Raw genomic sequence first — 19,559 nt, forward strand, 5'->3', positions numbered from 1 at the left:
ACTGAGAGGTGCAGCCCCTTGGAGGGCAATATGGTGGTTCCACAGGAGGCTAGGAGTGGGGTTGGCATATATTCCTGCAGCCCTGTTGTTCAGTATATACCTGGAGAAACTGAATGTAGGGATACAAAGGGAGGTTTGCACACTGGTGTTTATGACAGCCATGTTCAAGTTTCACAGTGGACGGAGGTAGCCTGTGGGTACAACAGCTGAGGAATGGAAGGGGGAACTACGGTGTATACATACACCCATACAATGGACTACTGAGCGGCCACAGAAGGGAATGAAGTTGTGAGGCATTGTGCTGATTTGAAGCTATTATGTACCCCCAGAAAAGCCATGTCCTTTAATCCTCATTCAGTATTGCTGGGTGGAATCTATTTTATTGTTTCCATGGATATATGCCCCACCCAATTGTGGGTGGTAATTTTTTATTGGATGGTTTCCATGGAGTTGTGTCTCTGTCCATTCAAGGTGGGGTTGCTTATTGGAGCCCTTTAAGAGGGAACTGTTTTGGAAAAAAGCTTTAGAGTCTCCAGAAACAACAGAGCCAATAGAACAGACAGAGCCCCAGGGAAACCATTGAAAAAGCCTGGAGAGAAAGCTAACAAATGTTGCCATGTGCCTTTCCAGCTCAGAAATCCCGAACATTGTCGACTTCCTTGAACCAAGGTGTCATTTCCTGGATGCCTTAATTTGGATGTTTTTATAGCCTTGCCTTAATTGGGACATTTTCATAGCCTTAGAACTGTAAACTTGCAACTTAATAAATTCCTCCTTTAAAAAGTATTCTGTTTATGGTATATTGCATTCCAGCAGCTTACAAACTGAAATAGGCATGCAACTAGGTGAATGAACCTAAGGACTGTATGTTGAACGAAATTTCAGAAACAAAAAGACAAATTTTATCGTACATCAATCATATGGACTAACTATAATATAAATACCCTGTGAACTGAAGTTGAGAGCATGGGTTATCAGGTTGGGGTCTATTGTAAAAGGTCCTAGATTGTAAACTCTTAACAGCAGTCACATGTATTCGGGAGTTGTAACTGTTATTTCTAAATTCTGAGATACTGAGGTGTTTGTGTATAACCTGGTCATTCTCAGAAACTTCAGGTATTTGTGTGACACCTGAGACTTAGGGTTAGAGCTCTAAAGCTGTGATAGCAGTACCCGATACAGGAGCTGTTAAAAAGTTGAAAAATGGATCAGACTTTGACTAGAGATGTGAAGGAAGCTGATCTGGAGTAGAATACAGGGTAAAGGATATCATCCATATTTTAAAACTTCAACTTCTTTGTGAGATGGAAGGGAGAGATGTTTATTTGGTGCAAATTTTATATTTTGCATAGCGCATTATCTGATTTAACTTGTGTGGTCAGTGAAGTTGAATACCATAAGTACATGGAATCTTTCTTTTTAAATATTTTTATTCATAAATCTTAACATACATACATTCCATACATGGAGTACAATCAGCGGCTCACAATATCATCACACAGTTGTGTATTCATCACCATGATCTTTTTTTTCACCATGATCATTTTTTAGAACATTTGCATCACTCTAGAAAAAGAAATAAAAAGAAGAAACTCATACATACCATACCCCTTACCCTTTCCTCTCATTGATCACTAGTATTTCCATATACCAAATTTCTTTTAACCTTTGTCCCCCCCATTATTTGTTTATTTTTTATCCATATTTCTTATTTCTTACTCATCTGTACATACCTCACTAAAAGGAACATCTGACACAAGGTTTTCACGGTCTCACAGTCATGTTGTAAAAGCCGTATTGTTATGCACTCATCTTCAAAAATCATGGCTACTGGAAGACAGCTCAGCAGTTTCAGGTACCTCCCTCTAGCCACTCTAATACACCATGAATTAATAAGGGATGTGTATATAACGTGGGAGAATAACCTCCAGGATAAACTCTCGACTCTTTTTGAAATTTCTCAGCCACTAAAACTTTATTGTGTCTCATTTCTCTCTTCCCCCTTTTGGTCAAGAAGGCTTTCTCAGTCCCTTGATGCCAGGTCCCAGCTCATCCCAGGATTTCTGTCCCATGTTGCCAGGGAGATTTATACCCCTCGGAGTCGTGTCCCATGTAGTGGGGGAGGGCTGTGTGTTCATTTGCTGCATTGGCTTAGAGAAAGAGGCCACATCTGAGCAACAGAAGAGGTTCTCTGGGGGTGACTTTTAGGCCTAATTATAAGTACTTAGCCTGTTCTTTCCAGGAATAAGTTTCATAGGGGTGAACTCCAAGATCGAAGGCTCGTGCTATTCCCCACTGCTTGCAAGAATATCAGAAAGTCTCCAAATGGGGAAATTGAGTATTTCTTCCTTTCTCCCCAGTTCCCCAAGGGCACCTTGCAAATACTTCCTTATTCACTGCCTAAATTACTCTGGGATATATTGGGGCATCACACTAACCTGGAAAGCCAAAAAGATCTCGTGCCCTATTCAAGATTCCATATATTTATGGTGTTCAACTAAACTGACCATAGTATTTAAATTAGGTAATGCACACCCCAAATATAAATTTTACACCAAATAAACATCTCTCCTTTTGGTCTCACAGAGAAGTTGAAATTTTCAAACTTCTTGAGATTCTTGGTTGCCTTGCTGAGGAAAACCTTGGTAGTGATTTAGACAGAAGTTTAGACTGACTATAACAAAAATTGTCTGTTTTGAGACTCTTTAACACTATCAGAGTGCCTCCTGTTTCTGCCGTATTATCATCTGCTCTTTAAAGGGTTTATTGTAGTAACAGTACTTGGCGCATGCAGGAGCTTTAGCTATTCCCACAGACATGAGAATAATAGGCTTTTGTGATCCTTTGTTTCTGTGGCTATTTCTCTCTTAAATATTTGGTCATTCTTATCTTTTTCTTAGATTAGTGATTTAATTTGATTTTTTCCCCCCAATTTATCAACTTTTAGGTTTACTTATATTGTTTTTCTGGTTTCTGCTTTAATCTATATTAATTCCTTCATTTTGCTTTCTTTCCATTCACTTTAATGTTCTTTTTTCCTTCTTAACCTTTTGAGGTAAATGTTTAACTTCCTTGTTTTCAGTCACTTTTTTTCCTAATAGGGGTATTTATGACTGTGAGTTTTTTGTTTTCTTCATCACATAGTTGTATATTCATCATCATAATCATTTCTTAGAACATTTGCATCAATTCAGAAAAAGAAATAAGAAAGCAGGAAAAGATTCATACGCACCATACCCTTTACCCCTCCCTTTCATTGATTGCTAACATTTCAATCTACTAAATCTGTTTTAACATTTGTTCCCCCTATTATTTATTTATTTTTAATCTGTATGTTTTACTGATCTGTCCATAGGGTAGATGAAAGAAGCATCAGACACAAGGTTTCATTATCACACAGTGACATTGTGAAAGCTATATAATTGTGCAATCATCTGCAAGAAACATGGCTACAGGAACACAGCTCTACATTTTTAGGCAGTTCCCTCCAGCCTCTTTGTTACACCTTAACTAAAACGGTGATAACTATTTAATGAATAAGAATAACCTCCAAGATAACCTCTCAACTCTCTTTGGAATCTCTCAGCCGTTGACACTTTATTTTGTCTCCTTTCTCTCTTCCCCCTTTCAATTGAGAAGATTTTCTCAATCTCTTGGTGTTGAGTCCTAGCTCATTCTAAGATTTCTGTCCCACATTGCCAGAAAGGTCCACACCCCTGGGAGTTATGTCCCACGTAGAGAAGGGGAGCACAGTGAGTTTGCTTGTCTGTGGCTGAGAGAGAGAGGCCACATCTGAGCAACAAAAGAGGTTCTCTTGGGGGTGACTCTTAGGCCTAATTTTAAGTAGGCTTACCCTACCCTTTGCAGGGTTAAGTTTCATATGAACAAACCCCAATATTGGGGACTCACCCTATTGCTTTGATTGTCCCCACTACTTGTGAGACTATCAAGTATTCTCCACTTGGGGAAGTTGAATTTCCCCCCTTTCTCACCATTCCCCCAAGGGGACTTTGCAAATACTTTTTTATTCACTATTCAAATCCTTCTGGAATTTATCGAGGCGTTCACTCTGGACAAACCTACAAAATCTCATGTCCTACCCAAGGTTCTGTGTACTTATGGTGTTCAGTTAAGCTGTCCATATAAGTTATATTAAGAACGGCACTAATCAAAATATAAATTTTGTACCAAATAAACATTTTGTGCTTTAGTTTCACACATAAATCAAAATTTTAAAATATTGATTACCGTCCATTTTCAGCACCCTGCAGTATTGACATTCCTTTGTTCTTCCTCATGCAAAAACATTTTTAAATTTGTACATTTAGTCACTATCATTATATACTCCAGGCATCCCTAGATTATGCCATCTCAGATTTTATTCTCTCTTTCCTTCTGATTTCATTTGTGCCCCCAGCCGTCCTCCCTCTATCATTTGCACATTCAGCTCCATTAAGTGCTCTAATATTATTGTATTATGGTTAGGTAGTATTGTGCTATCCATTCTGAATTTTTACAATCAGTCCCGTTGCACGGTCTGTATCCCTTCAGTCCCAGTTACCCAAAATCTGCCCTGTTTCTATCTCCTGTTTGTCTCTGTTCTTAACTAAAATTCTCCAAGTTCATTCATTAATGTTAGTTCATATCAGTGAGACCATACAGAATTTGTCCTTTTGTTTCTGGCTAATCTCATGCAGCATAATGTTCGTAAGGTCCAGCCATGTTGTTATGTACTTCATAACTTGATTGTCTTACAGCTGCATAATATTCCATCGTACGTATATACCACAGCTTGTTTAGCCACTCGTCTGTTGATGGACATTTGGACTATTTCCATCTCTTGGCAATTATAAATAATGCTGCTGTAAACATTGGTGTGCAAATGTCCGTTTGAGTCCTTGCCCTCATGTCCTCTGAGTAGATGCCTAGCAATTGTATTGCCAGGTCATATGGCAATTCTGTACTTAGCTTCCTGAAGAAACGCCAAACTGCCTTCCACAGCGGTTGTACCATTTAACATTCTACCAACAGTGGATAAATGGCCTCTTTCTCCACATCCTCTCCAGCACTTGTCATTTTCTGTTTTATTGATAATGGCCATTCTGATGGGTGTGAGATGATATCTCATTGTGGTTTTGATTTGCATTTCCCTAATAGCCAGGGAAGTTGAGCATCTTTTCATGTGCTTTTTGGCTATTGGTATTTCCTCTTCTGAGAAGTGTCTGTTCAAGTCTTTTGCCCATTTTGTAATTGTGTTGTCTGTCTTTTTGTTGTTGCGTTGAATAATCTTTTTTTAAAAAATTTTTTATTAATAAAAAAAAATACAAGAAACACAAACATTCCCAACACATACACTCAGCAATTCACAGTAGCATCACATAGTTGCATATTCATCATCATGATCATTTCCCAGAACATTAGTATCAATTCAGAAAAAGAAATAAAAAGACAACAGAAAAATATAACAAACAGAAGAAAAAAAAATTTACATGCCATACCCCTTACTGATCCCTTTCATTGATCACTAGCATTTCAAACTAAATCTATTTTAACATTTGTTCCCCCTATTATTTAATTTTTATTCCGTATGTTATACTCTTCTGTTGACAAGGTAGATAAAAGGAGCATCAGACACAAGGTTTTCACAATCACAGAGTCACATTGTGAAAGCTTTATCATTGTTCAATCATCATCAAGAAACATGGCTACTGGAACACAGCTCTACATTTTCAGGCAGTTCCCTCCAGCCTCTCCACGACATCTTGGATAACAAGGTGATATCTACTTAATGCATAAGAATAACCTCCAGGATAACCTCTCGACTCTGTTTGGAATCTCTCAGCCATTGACACTTTGTCTCATTTCACTCTTCCCCCTTTTGGTCGAGAAGGTTTTCTCAATCCCTTGATGCTGGGTCTCAGCTCATTCTAAAGTTTTTCTCAATCCCTTGATGCTGAATCTCAGCTCATTCTGGGATTTCTGTTCCACGCTGCCAGGAAGATCCACACCCCTGGTAGTCATGTCCGACGTAGACAGGGGGACAGTGGTGAGTCTGCTTGCTGTGTTGGCCGGAGAGAGAGGCCACATCTGAGCAACGAAAGAGGTTCTCTTGGGGGTGACTCTTAGGCTTAATTTTAAGTAGGCTTGACCTAGCCCCTGTGGGGTTAAGTTTCGTATGAACAAACCCCAAGACTGGGGGCTCAGCCTATAGCTTTGGTTGTCCACACTGCTTATGAGAATATCAAGAATTCAAATTGGGGAAGTTGAGTTTTCCCCCATTCTCACCATTCCCCGAAGGGGACTTTGTAAATACGTTTCCACTCACTGATCAAATCACTTTGGGATTCATCAGGACATCACCTGGACAAACCAACAAAATCTCATGTCCCATACAAAGTTCCATGTACTTAAGGTGTTCAATCAAATATCTACATAAGTTATATTAGGAGATGCACTAGTTAAAGTATAGATTTGTACCAAATAAACATTTTTTGCTTTAGTCTCACACATTAGTTGAAATTTTAAAATATTAAGTACCATCTATTTTCAGCACACTGCAGTAATAACATTCTTTAGTTCTTCCTCATGCAAAAACATTTTTAAATTTGTACATTTAGTCACTATCATTATACACTCTAGGCATTCCTAGATTACACCATCTCATTCTTTATCGTCTATCTTTCTTTGTGATTTCATTTATGCCTCAGCCCTCCTCCCTCTATCATTCTCATATGCAGTTTCATTCAGTGTTTTAACATATGTGTATTACAGTTAGGTAATATTGTGCTGTCCATTTCTGAGTTTTTATATTCAGTCCTGTTGCACAATCTATGTCCCTTCAGCTCCAATTACCCAGTATCTTACCCTATTTCTATCTCCTGATGGTCTCTGTTACCAAGGAAATATTCCAAGTTTATTCACTAATGTCAGTTCATATCAGTGAGACCGTACAGTATTTGTCCTTTTGTTTCTGGCTAATCTCACTCAGCATAATGTCCTTAAGATCCATTCATGTTGTTACATACTTCATAACTTTATTCTGTCTTACAGTTGCATAATATTCCATCTTATGTAAATGTCACAGTTTGTTTAGCCAACTGTCTGTTGATGGACATTTTGGCTGTTTCCATCTCTTGGTAATTGTTAATAATGCTGCTATAAACATTGGTGTGTAAATGTCCATTTGTGTCCTTGGGCTCGTGCCCTTTGAGTAGAGACAGCATATAGATGGGTTTTGTTTTTTAATCCATTCTGCCAGACTATGTCTTTTGATTGGAGAGTTTATTCCATTAACATTCAGTGTTATTACTGCATGGGTAGTACTTTCTTCTACTATTTTGCCTTCTGGATTTTATATGTCATATCTAATTTTCCTTCTTTTTACCTTTACTCATAGTCTTCCTTTCTACACTCTTCTCCACACCTCTCTCTTCTGTCTTTGTATCTGTCTCTAGCATTCCCTTTAGTATTTCTTGCAGAGCTGGTTTCTTGGTCACAAATTCTCTCAGTGATTTTTTGTCTGAAAGTGTTTTAATTTCTCCCTCATTTTTGAAGGGCAATTTTGCTGGATATAGAATTCTTGGTTGGCAGTTTTTCTCTTTTAATAATTTAAATATATTTTCCCACTGTCTTCTCGCCTCCATGGTTTCTGCTGAGAGATCTGCGCATAGTCTTATTGGGCTTCCCTTGTATGTGATGCATTGCTTTTCTCTTGCTGCTTTCAAGATCCTCTCTTAATCTTTGACCTCTGACATTCTGATTATTAAATGTCTTGGAGTATGTCTATTTGGATCTATTCTCTTTGGGGTATGCTGCACTTCTTGGATCTGTAATTTTAAGTCTTTCATAAGAGTTTGGAAATTTTCAGTGATAATTTCCTCCATTAGTTTTTCTCCTCCTTTTCCCTTTTCTTCTCCTTCTGGGACACCCACAACACGTATATTCGTGCGCTTCATATTGTCTTTCAATTCCCTGAGTCCCTGCTCATATTTTTCCATTTTTTTCCCTATAGTTTCTGTTTCTTGTCAGATTTCAGATATTCCATCCTCCAGTTTAGAAATCCTATGTTCTGTCTCTCGAAATCTACCATTGTAGGTTTCCATTGTTTTTTTCATCTCTTCTATGGTGTCTTTCATTCCCATAAGTTCTGTGATTTGTCTTTTCAAACTTTGAGTTTCTTCTTTTTGTTCTTTCCTTGACTTCTTTATATCCTCCATCAAATTCATTGATTTGGTTTTTGAGGAGGTTTTCCATGTCTGTTCGTACATTCTGAATTAATTGTTTCAGCTCCTGTATGTCATTTGAATTGTTGGTTTGTTCCTTTGACTGGGCCATATCTTCAATTTTCCTAGTGTGATTTGTTATTTTTTTGCTGGCGTCTAGGCATTTAATTACCTTAATTAGTTTATTCTGGAGATTGCTTTCACTTCTTTTTTTTTTTTTTTGTATTTTTTTTTTTATTAAAAAAAATTAACTAACACAACATTAGAGATCAATCCATTCTACATATGCAATCAGTAATTCTTAATATCATCACATAGGTGTATGGTCATCATTTCTCAGTACATATGCATCGATTTAGAGAAAGAAATAGCACGACAACAGAAAAAGAAATAGAGTGATAACACAGAGAAAACACAAATAAGAATAAAAAGTACAAAAATATATAAGAGAAAGAAAAAAAAAACAAAAAAAAACTATAGATCAGATGCAGCTTCATTCAGCGTTCCAACATAATTACATTACAGTTAGGCAGTATTGTGCTGACCATTTTTTTTTTTTTTTTTTTTTTAGACATCATACCATTCTACATATGCAATCAGTAATTCTTAACATCATCACATAGATGCATGATCATTGTTTCTTAGTACATTTGCATCGGTTTAGAAGAACTAGCAGTATAACAGAAAAAAATATAGAATGTTAATATAGAGAAAAAAATAAAAGTAATAATAAGAACAAAACAAACAAAACAAAACAAAACAAGAACCTATCGCTTGGATGCAGCTTCGTTCAGTATTTTAACATGATTACTTTACAATTAGGTATTATTGTGCTGTCCATTTTTGAGTTTTTGTATCTAGTCCTATTGCACAGTCTGTATTCCATCAGCTCCAATTACCCATTATCTTACCCTGTTTCTAACTCCTGCTGAACTCTGTTACCAATGACATATTCCAAGTTTATTCTCGAGTGTCGATTCACATCATTGGGACCATACAGTATTTGTCTTTTAGTTTTTGGCTAGACTCACTCAGCATAATGTTCTCTAGGTCCATCCATGTTATTACATGCTTCATAAGTTTATCCTGCCTTAAAGCTGCATAATATTCCATCGTATGTATATACCACAGTTTGTTTAGCCACTCGTCTGTTGATGGACATTTTGGCTGTTTCCATCTCTTTGCAATTGTAAATAACGCTGCTATAAACATTGGTGTGCAAATGTCTGTTTGAGTTTTTGCCCTTAATTCCTTTGAGTAGATTCCCAGCAATGGTATTGCTGGGTCGTATGGCAATTCTATATTCAGCTTTTTGAGGAACCGCCAAACTGTTTTCCACAGTGGTTGCACCATTTGACATTCCCACCAACAGTGGATAAGTGTGCCTCTTTCACCGCATCCTCTCCAGCACTTGTCATTTTCTGTTTTGTTGATAATGGCCATTCTGATGGGTGTGAGATGATATCTCATTGTGGTTTTGATTTGCATTTCTCTAATGGCCAGGGACATTGAGCATCTCTTCATGTGTCTTTTGGCCATTTGTATTTCCTCCTCTGAGAGGTGTCTATTCAAGTCTTTTTCCCATTTTGTAATTGGGTTGGCTGTCTTTTTGTGGTTGAGTTGAACAATCTCATTATAAATTCTGGATACTAGACCTTTATCTGATATGTCGTTTCCAAATATTGATTCCCATTGTGTAGGCTGTCTTTCTACTTTCTTGATGAAGTTCTTTGATGCACAAAAGTGTTTAAATTTGAGGAGTTCCCATTTATTTATTTCCTTCTTCAGTGCTCTTGCTTTAGGTGTAAGGTCCATAAAACCGCCTCCAATTGTAAGATTCATAAGATATCTCCCTACATTTTCCTCTAACTGTTCTATGGTCTTAACCTAATGTTTAGATCTTTGATCCATTTTGAGTTAACTTTTGTGTAGGGTGTGAGATATGGGTCTTCTTTCATTCTTTTGCATATGGATATCCAGTGTTTGCAGTATATTCCTCACGTATTTTGGGGCATTCTGATTCGGTGCGTAAATATTTATGATTGTTATGTCTTCTTGTTTAATTGTTCCTTTTATTAATATATAGTGTCCTTCTTTGTCTCTTTTAACTGTTTTACATTTGAAGTCTAATTTGTTGGATATTAGTATAGCCACTCCTGCTCTTTTCTGGTTGTTATTTGCATGAAATATCTTTTCCCAACCTTTCACTTTCAACCTATGTTTATCTTTGGGTCTAAGATGTGTTTCCTGTAGACAGCATATAGAAGGATCCTGTTTTTTAACCCATTCTGCCAATCTATGTCTTTTGATTGGGGAATTCAGTCCATTGACATTTAGTGTTATTACTGTTTGGGTAATATTTTCCTCTACCATTTTGCCTTTTGTATTATATATATCATATCTGATTTTCCTTCTTTCTACACTCTTTTCCATATCTCTCTCTTCTGTCTTTTTGTATCTGACTCTAGTGCTCCCTTTAGTATTTCTTGCAGAGCTGGTCTCTTGGTCACAAATTCTTTCAGTGACTTTTTTTTTTTTTTTTTTTTTTTTTTTAAAGAGAGAGGGAGGAAAGGAAGGAAAGACAGAGAAGGAAGAAAGGGAGGAAGAAAGGGAAACATTTTTAAACATTTTCTTGTTTTATTATATTTTGTTTGTTTGTTTGTTTGTTACATGGGCTGGGGCCGGGAATCGAACCGGGGTCCTCCGGCACGGCAGGCAAGCACTCTTGCCCGCTGAGCCACCGCGGCCCGCCCTTTCAGTGACTTTTTGTCTGAGAATGTTTTAATTTCTCCCTCATTTTTGAAGGATAATTTTGCTGGATATAGGAGTCTTGGTTGGCAGTTTTTCTCTTTTAGTATTTTAAATATATCATCCCACTCTCTTCTAGCTTCCATGGTTTCTGCTGAGAAATCTACACAAAGTCTTATTGGGTTTCCCTTGTATGTAATGGATTGTTTTTCTCTTGCTGCTTTCAAGATCTTCTCTTTCTCTTTGACCTCTGACATTCTAACTAGTAAGTGTCTTGGAGAACGCCTATTTGGGTCTAATCTCTTTGGGGTGCGCTGCACTTCTTGGATCTGTAATTTTAGGTCTTTCATAAGAGTTGGGAAATTTTCAGTGATAATTTCTTCCATTAGTTTTTCTCCTCCTTTTCCCTTCTCTTCTCCTTCTGGGACACCCACAACACGTATATTTGTGCGGTTCATATTGTCCTTGAGTTCCCTGATACCCTGTTCAAATTTTTCCATTCTTTTCCCTATAGTTTCTGTTTCTTTTTGGAATTCAGATGTTCCATCCTCCAATTCACTAATTCTATCTTCTGTCTCTTTAAATCTATCATTGTAGCTATCCATTATTTTTTCTATGTTTGCTACTTTATCCTTCACTTCCATAAGTTCTGCGATTTGTTTTTTCAGTTTTTCTATTTCTTCTTTATGTTCAGCCCATGTCCTCTTCATGTCCTCCCTCAATTTATCGATTTTATTTTTGAAGAGGTTTTCCATTTCTGTTCGTATATTCAGCATTAGTTGTCTCAGCTCTTGTGTCTCATTTGAGCTATTGGTTTGTTCCTTTGACTGAGCCATATTCTCAATCTTTTGAGCGTGGACAGTTATCTTCTGCTGCTGGTGTCTGGGCATTTATTCAGATTTCTCTTGGTGTTGGACCCAGCAAGGTTGTAATATTTTTCTGTGAAATCTCTGGGATCTGTTTTTCTTATCTTGCCCAGTATGTGGCGCACGTGGCACACGTTTGTCTCAAGTGTTTGGAATGGGTCTCCCCCAGTCACCAATCTCCGTGGCCTGGGGATTTCGGATCCAATTCTCTCCGTTGGTTCAGGGGCCGCGCGTGGTGGGGGCGTCAGCTGCCGCGACTTGAGGGGACCCTGTGGCTGGTTGCGGGCCGCAGCGGGCCTGGGGGATTCCCCACTGGACCAGGAAGCCTCCCGTGGGGGGGGGCTACCGCTGCTTGGATAGCCCTCCTATCCGAGACTCGTATCCGCGGACTCGAAGCAGAGACTCGAAGCCGCCCGCAAAAGAGGGGTGCCACCTGCCTCGGCTTGGGAAACTTGCTTCTCCAATACTCTCAGCCGGCCCGGAAAGGAGGGAGGAAGTAGCTCGGACCACCGCAGCTGCCGCTGATCGGGAAATCACGCGCCGCTCGGGGGTCTCACCGCAGCCAAGTCTCGCAGTCAGTCTAGCCAGCCCAGACTTTGGATAGCCCTCTGATCTGAGATTCGTAGCCGCGGACTCAAAGCCGAGACTCGAAGCCGCCCGCAGAAGAAGGGCGCCGCCTGCCTCGGCTTGGGAAACTTGCTTCTCCGATACTCTCAGCCGGCCCGGGAAGGAGGAAGGGATTAGCTCGGACCACCGCAGCTGCGGCTGCTCGGCAAATCACGCGCTGCTCGGGGGTCTCACCGCAGCCAAGAGTCACAGTCAGACTTGCCAGCCCAGACTTTGTATAGCCCTCTGATCCGAGACTCGTAGCTGCGGACTCGAAGCCGAGACTCGAAGCCGCCCGCAGAAGTGTGGCGCCGGCCGCCTTGGCTGGGAAGCTTGTCTCTCCGAGTCTCTCAGCCAGCCCGGGAAGGAGGGAGGGATTAGCTCGGACCGCCGCAGCTGCGGCTGCTCGGGGGTCTCGCCGCAGCCAAGTCTCGCAATCAGACTTGCCAGCCCAGACTTTGGATAGCCCCCTGATGCGAGACTCGTAGTCGCGGACTCGAAGCTGAGACTCGAAGCCGCCCGCAAAAGTGTGGCGCCGGCCGCCTTGGCTGGGAAGCTTGTCTCTCCGCGTCCCTCAGCCAGCCCGGGAAGGAGGGAGGGATTAGCTCAGACCGCCGCAGCTGCGGCTGCTCGGGAAATCGCCCGCCGCTCGGGGATCTCACTCACCGCAGCCAAGTTTCGCAGTCAGACTAACCAGCCCAGACTGGGTTACGCTGTGTGTCCATTCCCTGCTGTAGCCCCGGGAGCTGTTCTGTACCGTCTCTGTTCACCTATTAGTTGATTTGGAGTCGGAGGAACTAAGACGCATGTACCTTACTAAGCCGCCATCTTGGATCTGATGCCGCTTTCACTTCTTTTATCTAGGGTTTTCTTGCTGGATGAATTTGTTGTCTATCTGTTCTTTGACATTCCGTTCAGCTTTATCTGGACCTTTAGCTTAAATTTTGTTTAACAGAGGAGAATTTTTCAGTTCTTGTTTTCTTGTTTCTTGCCCTGCTTGTGTGGTGCTTCCCCCCCCCAACACACACACACTCTTAGGAGGTTCTACTTAGATATTATAGACCCCAGTCAGATTTTCCCAGACCAAACTGGCCTCCTATCAGGAGGAAAGAATCCCCTGTGTCGGTTTTCCCTGAGGGTGAGACCCAGCAGGTTGAAAGACTTTCCTATGAAGTCTCTGGGCTCTGTTTTTCTTATCCTGCCCTGTGTGTGGCGCTTGTCTGACTGCAGGTCCCACCAGCATAAGATGATGCGGTACCTTTAACTTTGGCAGACTCTCCTTGCTGGGGGCATGGTGGAGACAGAGGAGAGGTTGTAGGCTGGTTTTAATGGCTTCAAACTACCGAGCCCTGGTGTCTGAATTTCTTGATGGAGGGATTCCACCTGGGTGGGGCTTCACCCCTCCCCTGGGGGAGGCATAAGCTCCAGATAAGCCCCCAAAAGAGCTCACTTGTGCCTATGCCTGGGGCAGTTGCAGCCTGAAAAGTCCTGCCGCTGTATCCAGAGGCAGTCAAGCCTTTGTAGCTACACAGCCACAAAAACCTCTGTTTCCTTCTTTTTTTTCCCCCCTTTTTCTGTCAGTCCTGCCCCCTTGGCGCTGGGGCAAAAATGAGCAACCTCCGCTTTGATCAGGTTCACCTAAGCTGGGGGCCTATTTTTAGTAGTCAGAGTTTGTTAATTAGTTCCACAATTGGCGTTTGATTGTGCCCAGTCCCTGCTGCTGGTAAAGTCCTTTCCTTTCCCCTCTGGGAAGTGGCCTGTGGGGGAGGGGCGCTGGCCACCGCCGCTTTTGGAACTCACGGTTCTGGGGGGTGCTCGCAGCCGGTCCAGCTGGTCCAGACTGGGGTACGCTGTGTGTCTGGTCACTGACGTGGCCCCGGGAGCTGTTCTGTACTGTTTCTGGTTATTTAGTAGTTGTTCTGGAGGACGAACTAAAACGTGCACGTTGTTAAGCCACCATCTTTACCCGGAAGTCGAATAATCTCTTCATATATTCTGGATACTAGACCTTTATCTCATATATTGTTTCCAAATATTGTCTTCCGTTGTGTAGACTGTCTTTTTACTTTCTTGATGAAGTTCTTTGATGCACCAAAGTGTTTAATTTTGAGGAGTCCTTACTTATTTATTTCTCTCTTCAGTGCTTGTGCTTTGGGTGTAAGGTCTAGAAAACCGTGTCCTATTATAAGATTTATGATATTTCCCTACATTTTCTTCTAACAGTTTTATGGTCTTAGATCTAACGTTTAGGTCTTTGATTCATTTTGTGTTAATTTTTGTATAGGGTGTGAGATATGGATCCTCTTTCATTCTTTTGCATGTGGATACCCAGTTCTCTAGGCACCATTTATTGAAGACACAGTCTGTCTCAGGTGAGTTGGCTTGACTGCCTTATCAAAGATCAAATGTGTATAGATGAGAGGGTCTATATCTGAACACTCTCTTCGATTCCATTGGCTAGTATATCTATCTTTATAGTAGTACAATGCTGTTTTGACCACTGTAGCTTTGTAATACGCCTTAAAGTCAGGTGGTGTGAGACCTACGACTTCATTTTTCTTTCTCAGGACATTTTTAGCTATTTGGGGCACCCTGCCCTTCTGGATAAATTTGGTTATTGGTTTTTCTATTTTTGAAAAGTAAGTTTTGGGGATTTTAATTGGTATTGCATTGAACCTGCAAATCAATTTAGGTAGAATTGACATCTTAACTATATTTAGTCTTCCAATCCTTGAACACAGTATGCACTTCCATTTATTTCGATCTTCTGTGATTTAACAATTTCTTATAGTTTTCTTTGTATAGGTCTTTTGTCTGTAGTTTAATTTATTCCTAAATATTTTATTCTTTTGGTTGCAATTGTAAATGGAATTTTTTTCTTGATTTCCCCCTCAGATTGTTCATTACTAGTGTATAGAAACAGTACAGATTTTTGAATGTTGATCTTTTAACCTGCCACTTTGCTATACTCATTTATTAGCTCTAGTAGTTTTGCTATGGATTTTTTGGGGTTTTCGACATATAGTATCATATCATCTGCAAACAGTGAGAATTTTACTTCTTCCTTTTCAATCTTGATGCCTTGCATTTCTTTTTCTTGTCTAATTGCTCTGGCTAGAACTTCCAACGCAATGTTGAATGATAGTGGTGATGGTGGACATCCTTGACTTTCTTCTGATCTTAGGGGGAAGGTTTTCAGTTTTTCCCCATTGAGGATGATATTAGCTATGGGTTTTTCATATATTCCTTTTATGATGTTAAGGAAGTTCCCTTGTATTCGTATCCTTTGAAGTGTTTTCAACAGGAAAGGATGTTGAATTTTGTCAGATGCCTTTTCTGCATCAATTGAGATGATCATGTGGTTTTTCTGCACTGTTTGTTTTTTTTTTTTTTTCACATGGGCAGGCACCGGGAATCGAACCTGGGTCCTCGGGCATGGCAGGCAAGCACTCTTACCTGCTGAGCCACCGTGGCCTGCCCTGCACTATTTGTTGATCTGGTGTATTACATTAACTGATTTTCTTATGTTGAACCAACCTTACATATCTGGGATGAATCCTACTTGGTCATGGTGTATTAATCTTTTAATGTGCTGTTGGATTCTATTTGCAAGGATTTTGTTGAGGAATTTTGCATCTATCTTTGTTAGAGAGATTGGTCTGTGGTTTTCTTTTTTTGTAACGTCGTTGTCTGGCTTTGGTATGAGGGTGATGTTGGCTTCATAAAATGAGTTATGTAGCCTTCCCTCCTTTTCAGTTTTTTTGACGAGTTTGAGCAGGATTGGTACTAATTCTTTCTTGACTGTTTGGTAGAATTCACATGTGAAGCCATCTGGTCTTGGACTTTTCTTTTTGGGGAGCTTCTTAATGACTGAATCAGTTTCTTTACTTGTGATTGGTTTGTTGAGGTCATCTGTTTCTTCTCAAGGCAATGTTGATTGTTCATGCCTGTCTAGGAAGTTGTCCATTTCATCTACATTGTTGAGTTTATTAGCATAAAGTTACTCTCATTACTTCCTTTATTTCTGCAGGGTCAGTGGTTATGTCTCCTCTTCCATTTCTGATTTTATTTGTTTGCATCCTTTCTCCTTTTCTTTTTGTCAACCTCACTAAGGGTCCATCAGTCATCGATTTTCTCATAGAATCAACCTCTGGTTTGGTTGATTTTCTTGATTGTTTTCATGTTGTCACTTTCATTTATTTCTGTTCTAATCTTCATTATTTCTTTCCTTTCACTTGCTTTGGGGTTAGTTTGCTGTTCTTTCTCTAGTTCTTCCAGGTGGACAGTTAATTCCTTGATTTTTGCTCTTATTTTTTAGTTTAGGCATTTAGGGCAATAAATTTCCCTCTTAGCATTGCCTTTGCTGCATCCCATAAGTTTTGGTATGTTGTGTTTTCATTTTCATTTGCCTCGAGATATTTACTGAGTTCTCTTGTAATTTCTTCCTTGACCCATTGGTTGTTTAAGAGTGTGTTGTTGAGCCTCTATATATTTGTGAATTTTCTGGACCTCTGCCTATTATTGATTTCCAACTTCATTCCTTTATGATCTGAGAAAGAGTTTTGTATGATTTCAGTCTTTTAAAATTTATTGAGACTTGCTTTGTGACCCAGCATATGGCCTATCCTTGAGAATGATCAATGAGCACTTGAGAAAAGGGTATATCCTGTTGTTGTGGGGTGTAATGTTCTATAAATGTCTGTTAAGTCTATTTATTGTATTAAGCTCATTTATGATATTATTCACATTGTCTGTTTCTTTACTGATCCTCTGTCTAGATGTTCTGTCCATTGATGAGAGTAGGGAATTGAAGTCTCCAGTTATTATGGTAGATGTGTCTATTTCTCTTTTCAGTGTTTTCAGTGTTTGCCCCGTCTATTTTGGAGCATTCTGGCTCGATGCATAGATATTTATGATTGTTATGTCTTCTTTTTGAATTGTTCCTTTTATTAATACATAGTGTCCTTCTTTGTCTCTTTTAAGTGTTTTACATTTGAAGTCTAATTTGTTGGGTGTTAGTATAGGTACTCGTGCTCCTTTCTGATTGTTATTTGTATGAAATATCTTTTCCCAACCTTTTACTTTCACCCTGTGTTTATCTTTAGGTCTAAGATGCATTTCTTGTACACACCATATAGATGGGTCCTGTTGTTTTATTCTGTTCTGTCAGTCTTGTCTTTTGATTGGGGAGTTTAATCCATTAGCATTTAATGTTATTTCTGTACAGGCAGTACTTTCTTCTACCATTTTGCCATTTGGATTTTATATGTCATATCTAATTTTCCTTCTTTTTACTTTTACTGATGGTCATTTCTGCACTCTTCTCCACACCTCTCTCTTGACTTTTTATATCTGTCTCTAGTGTTCCCTTTAGTATTTCTTGCAGAGCTGGTCTCTTGGTCACAAGTTTTCTCAGTGACTTTTTACCTGAAAATGTTTTAATTTCTCCCTCATTTTTGAAGGACAATTTTGCCGGATACAGAATTCTTGGTTGGCAGTTTTTCTCTTTTAGTAATTTAAATATATCATCCCACTGTCTTCTCGCCTCCATGGTTCCTGCTGAGAAATCTATGCATAGTCTTATTGGGCTTTCCTTGTATGTGAATTGCTTGTATTTTCTCTTGCTGTTTTCAAGACTCTCTCTTTGTCTTTGACATCTGACTTTCTGATTAGTAAGTGTCTTGGAGTATGTTTATTTGAATCTATTCTATTTGGGGTATACTGCACTTCTTGGATCTGTAATTTTAAGTGTTTCATAGGAGTTGGGATATTTTCAGTGATAATTTCCTCCATTAGTTTTTCTCCTCCTTTTCCCCTCTCTCCTCCTTCTGGGACATCTACAACACGTATATTCATGCACTTCATGTTGTCTGAGTTTTCTTTTTGCTAGTATAGCTGCATTCTTTACGTTCTTATATGTAGTATTTTCCTTATTCTTTTCTAGGAATTGTACAATTTTGGTTTGTATTCTTTTTTAACCCAAGAGTTTTTTTTTCCTGCATGGCACCAGGAATTGAACCGGGTCTCTGGCATGGCAGTCAAGAACTCTGCCTGCCGAGCCACCATGGCCTGCCATAAAACTTTTGTTGTTTTTGTTTTAAGGTGGAAATATCTTCGTTAGTTTTATTTATTATTTGTAGTTCAATATGTTTTAATAGCAAACTTACAGGAACATCAGAGAAGACAGACAACATTAAAAACATGTACTTGTATGAAGGACAGTTTTGTTAGAAAAATATAGTGAGTGGATGGTATCCACTGTGTGATAAAATGCTACAAATACCATTTAGTTGCCATCAATGAGAAATTTGTTTTAAAAAAACCCACGTGCTGGCATTATCCAAAAAAGTGTAACAGGTTCATTTATAATTGTTATGAAGTTGAACTGTTGAAACTTGTACCCGGAAACATTTTGACTTGCATTAATGCTTTATGTTCCCACATTTATATTAAAAGTTCAAATGAATGAAAATGGGAAAACTGCCGGTAACTGTTTCTGTCCCCTGTCCTTCCATACCTTTGACCCCATAGGTGGCAAAAAAAATTTAACGTTCAGAACTACCCATAAGAGGAAGAAGAGAAAAAAATTTTTTTATTTTTTGAGAATGAAATGTTTCCCATCAAAATAGATTCTTAAGCATGTTCTCCTTGTATGTAGCATTCTAGTTGAATAACTTCTGGCATAATTGTTATACGTTTGGCATGGATAGCACTAGGTCTTCAAAAAGGCCAACCAGATAGGCCTCATTTGTCACCTGCAAAGAACCAGTAGCTGTGCTCTGGAAGCACAGATCTTTTTTGAGGTCTGGGGTAATTTCTTGCACCAGACACTGGAAGGGAAGTTTGTGAATCAGAAGTTCAGTGGACTTTGGAAAACAATTTATTTCATGGAGTGACACGGTACAAGGCCTTTAATGATGAGGTTTTTTCACCCGTCCAGTAGAGGGCACACTCTTGTGAGCAGCTTTTGTAGCCAGTTGCTTCATGGGTGCTTTACCCCAGTCAATTTGTTGGCAGTTTGCTTTGTACGAACCATGGTATAGAGACCTCCTTACTTACCCCCCTTCTCCTTCAGCTGGAGCTCAGAAAGGTAGAGGCAGCATGGTGGTGGCTGCAA

General features: G+C 39.5%; 1 protein-coding gene across 14 annotated transcripts in view; it reads left to right on the forward strand.

The window, feature by feature from the left end:
• NCOA6 (nuclear receptor coactivator 6) overlaps window positions 1-19,559 on the forward strand; it is a 186,315-nt gene that overhangs the window by 47,181 nt on the left and 119,575 nt on the right. Inside the window, exon 1 of one of the 14 annotated variants that reach the window (XM_077170758.1) lies at window positions 14,299-14,814. The exons of the other annotated variants lie outside the window; for them this stretch is intronic. The gene's annotated coding sequence lies outside the window, so the exon portion shown is untranslated. Of the gene's footprint in view, window positions 1-14,298; window positions 14,815-19,559 lie in introns of those variants that run through there. 14 annotated transcript variants of the gene reach the window in all.

This window comes from Tamandua tetradactyla, chromosome 1, assembly GCF_023851605.1.
Source record: "Tamandua tetradactyla isolate mTamTet1 chromosome 1, mTamTet1.pri, whole genome shotgun sequence".
In the NCBI taxonomy this organism is placed as follows: Eukaryota; Metazoa; Chordata; class Mammalia; order Pilosa; family Myrmecophagidae; genus Tamandua; species Tamandua tetradactyla.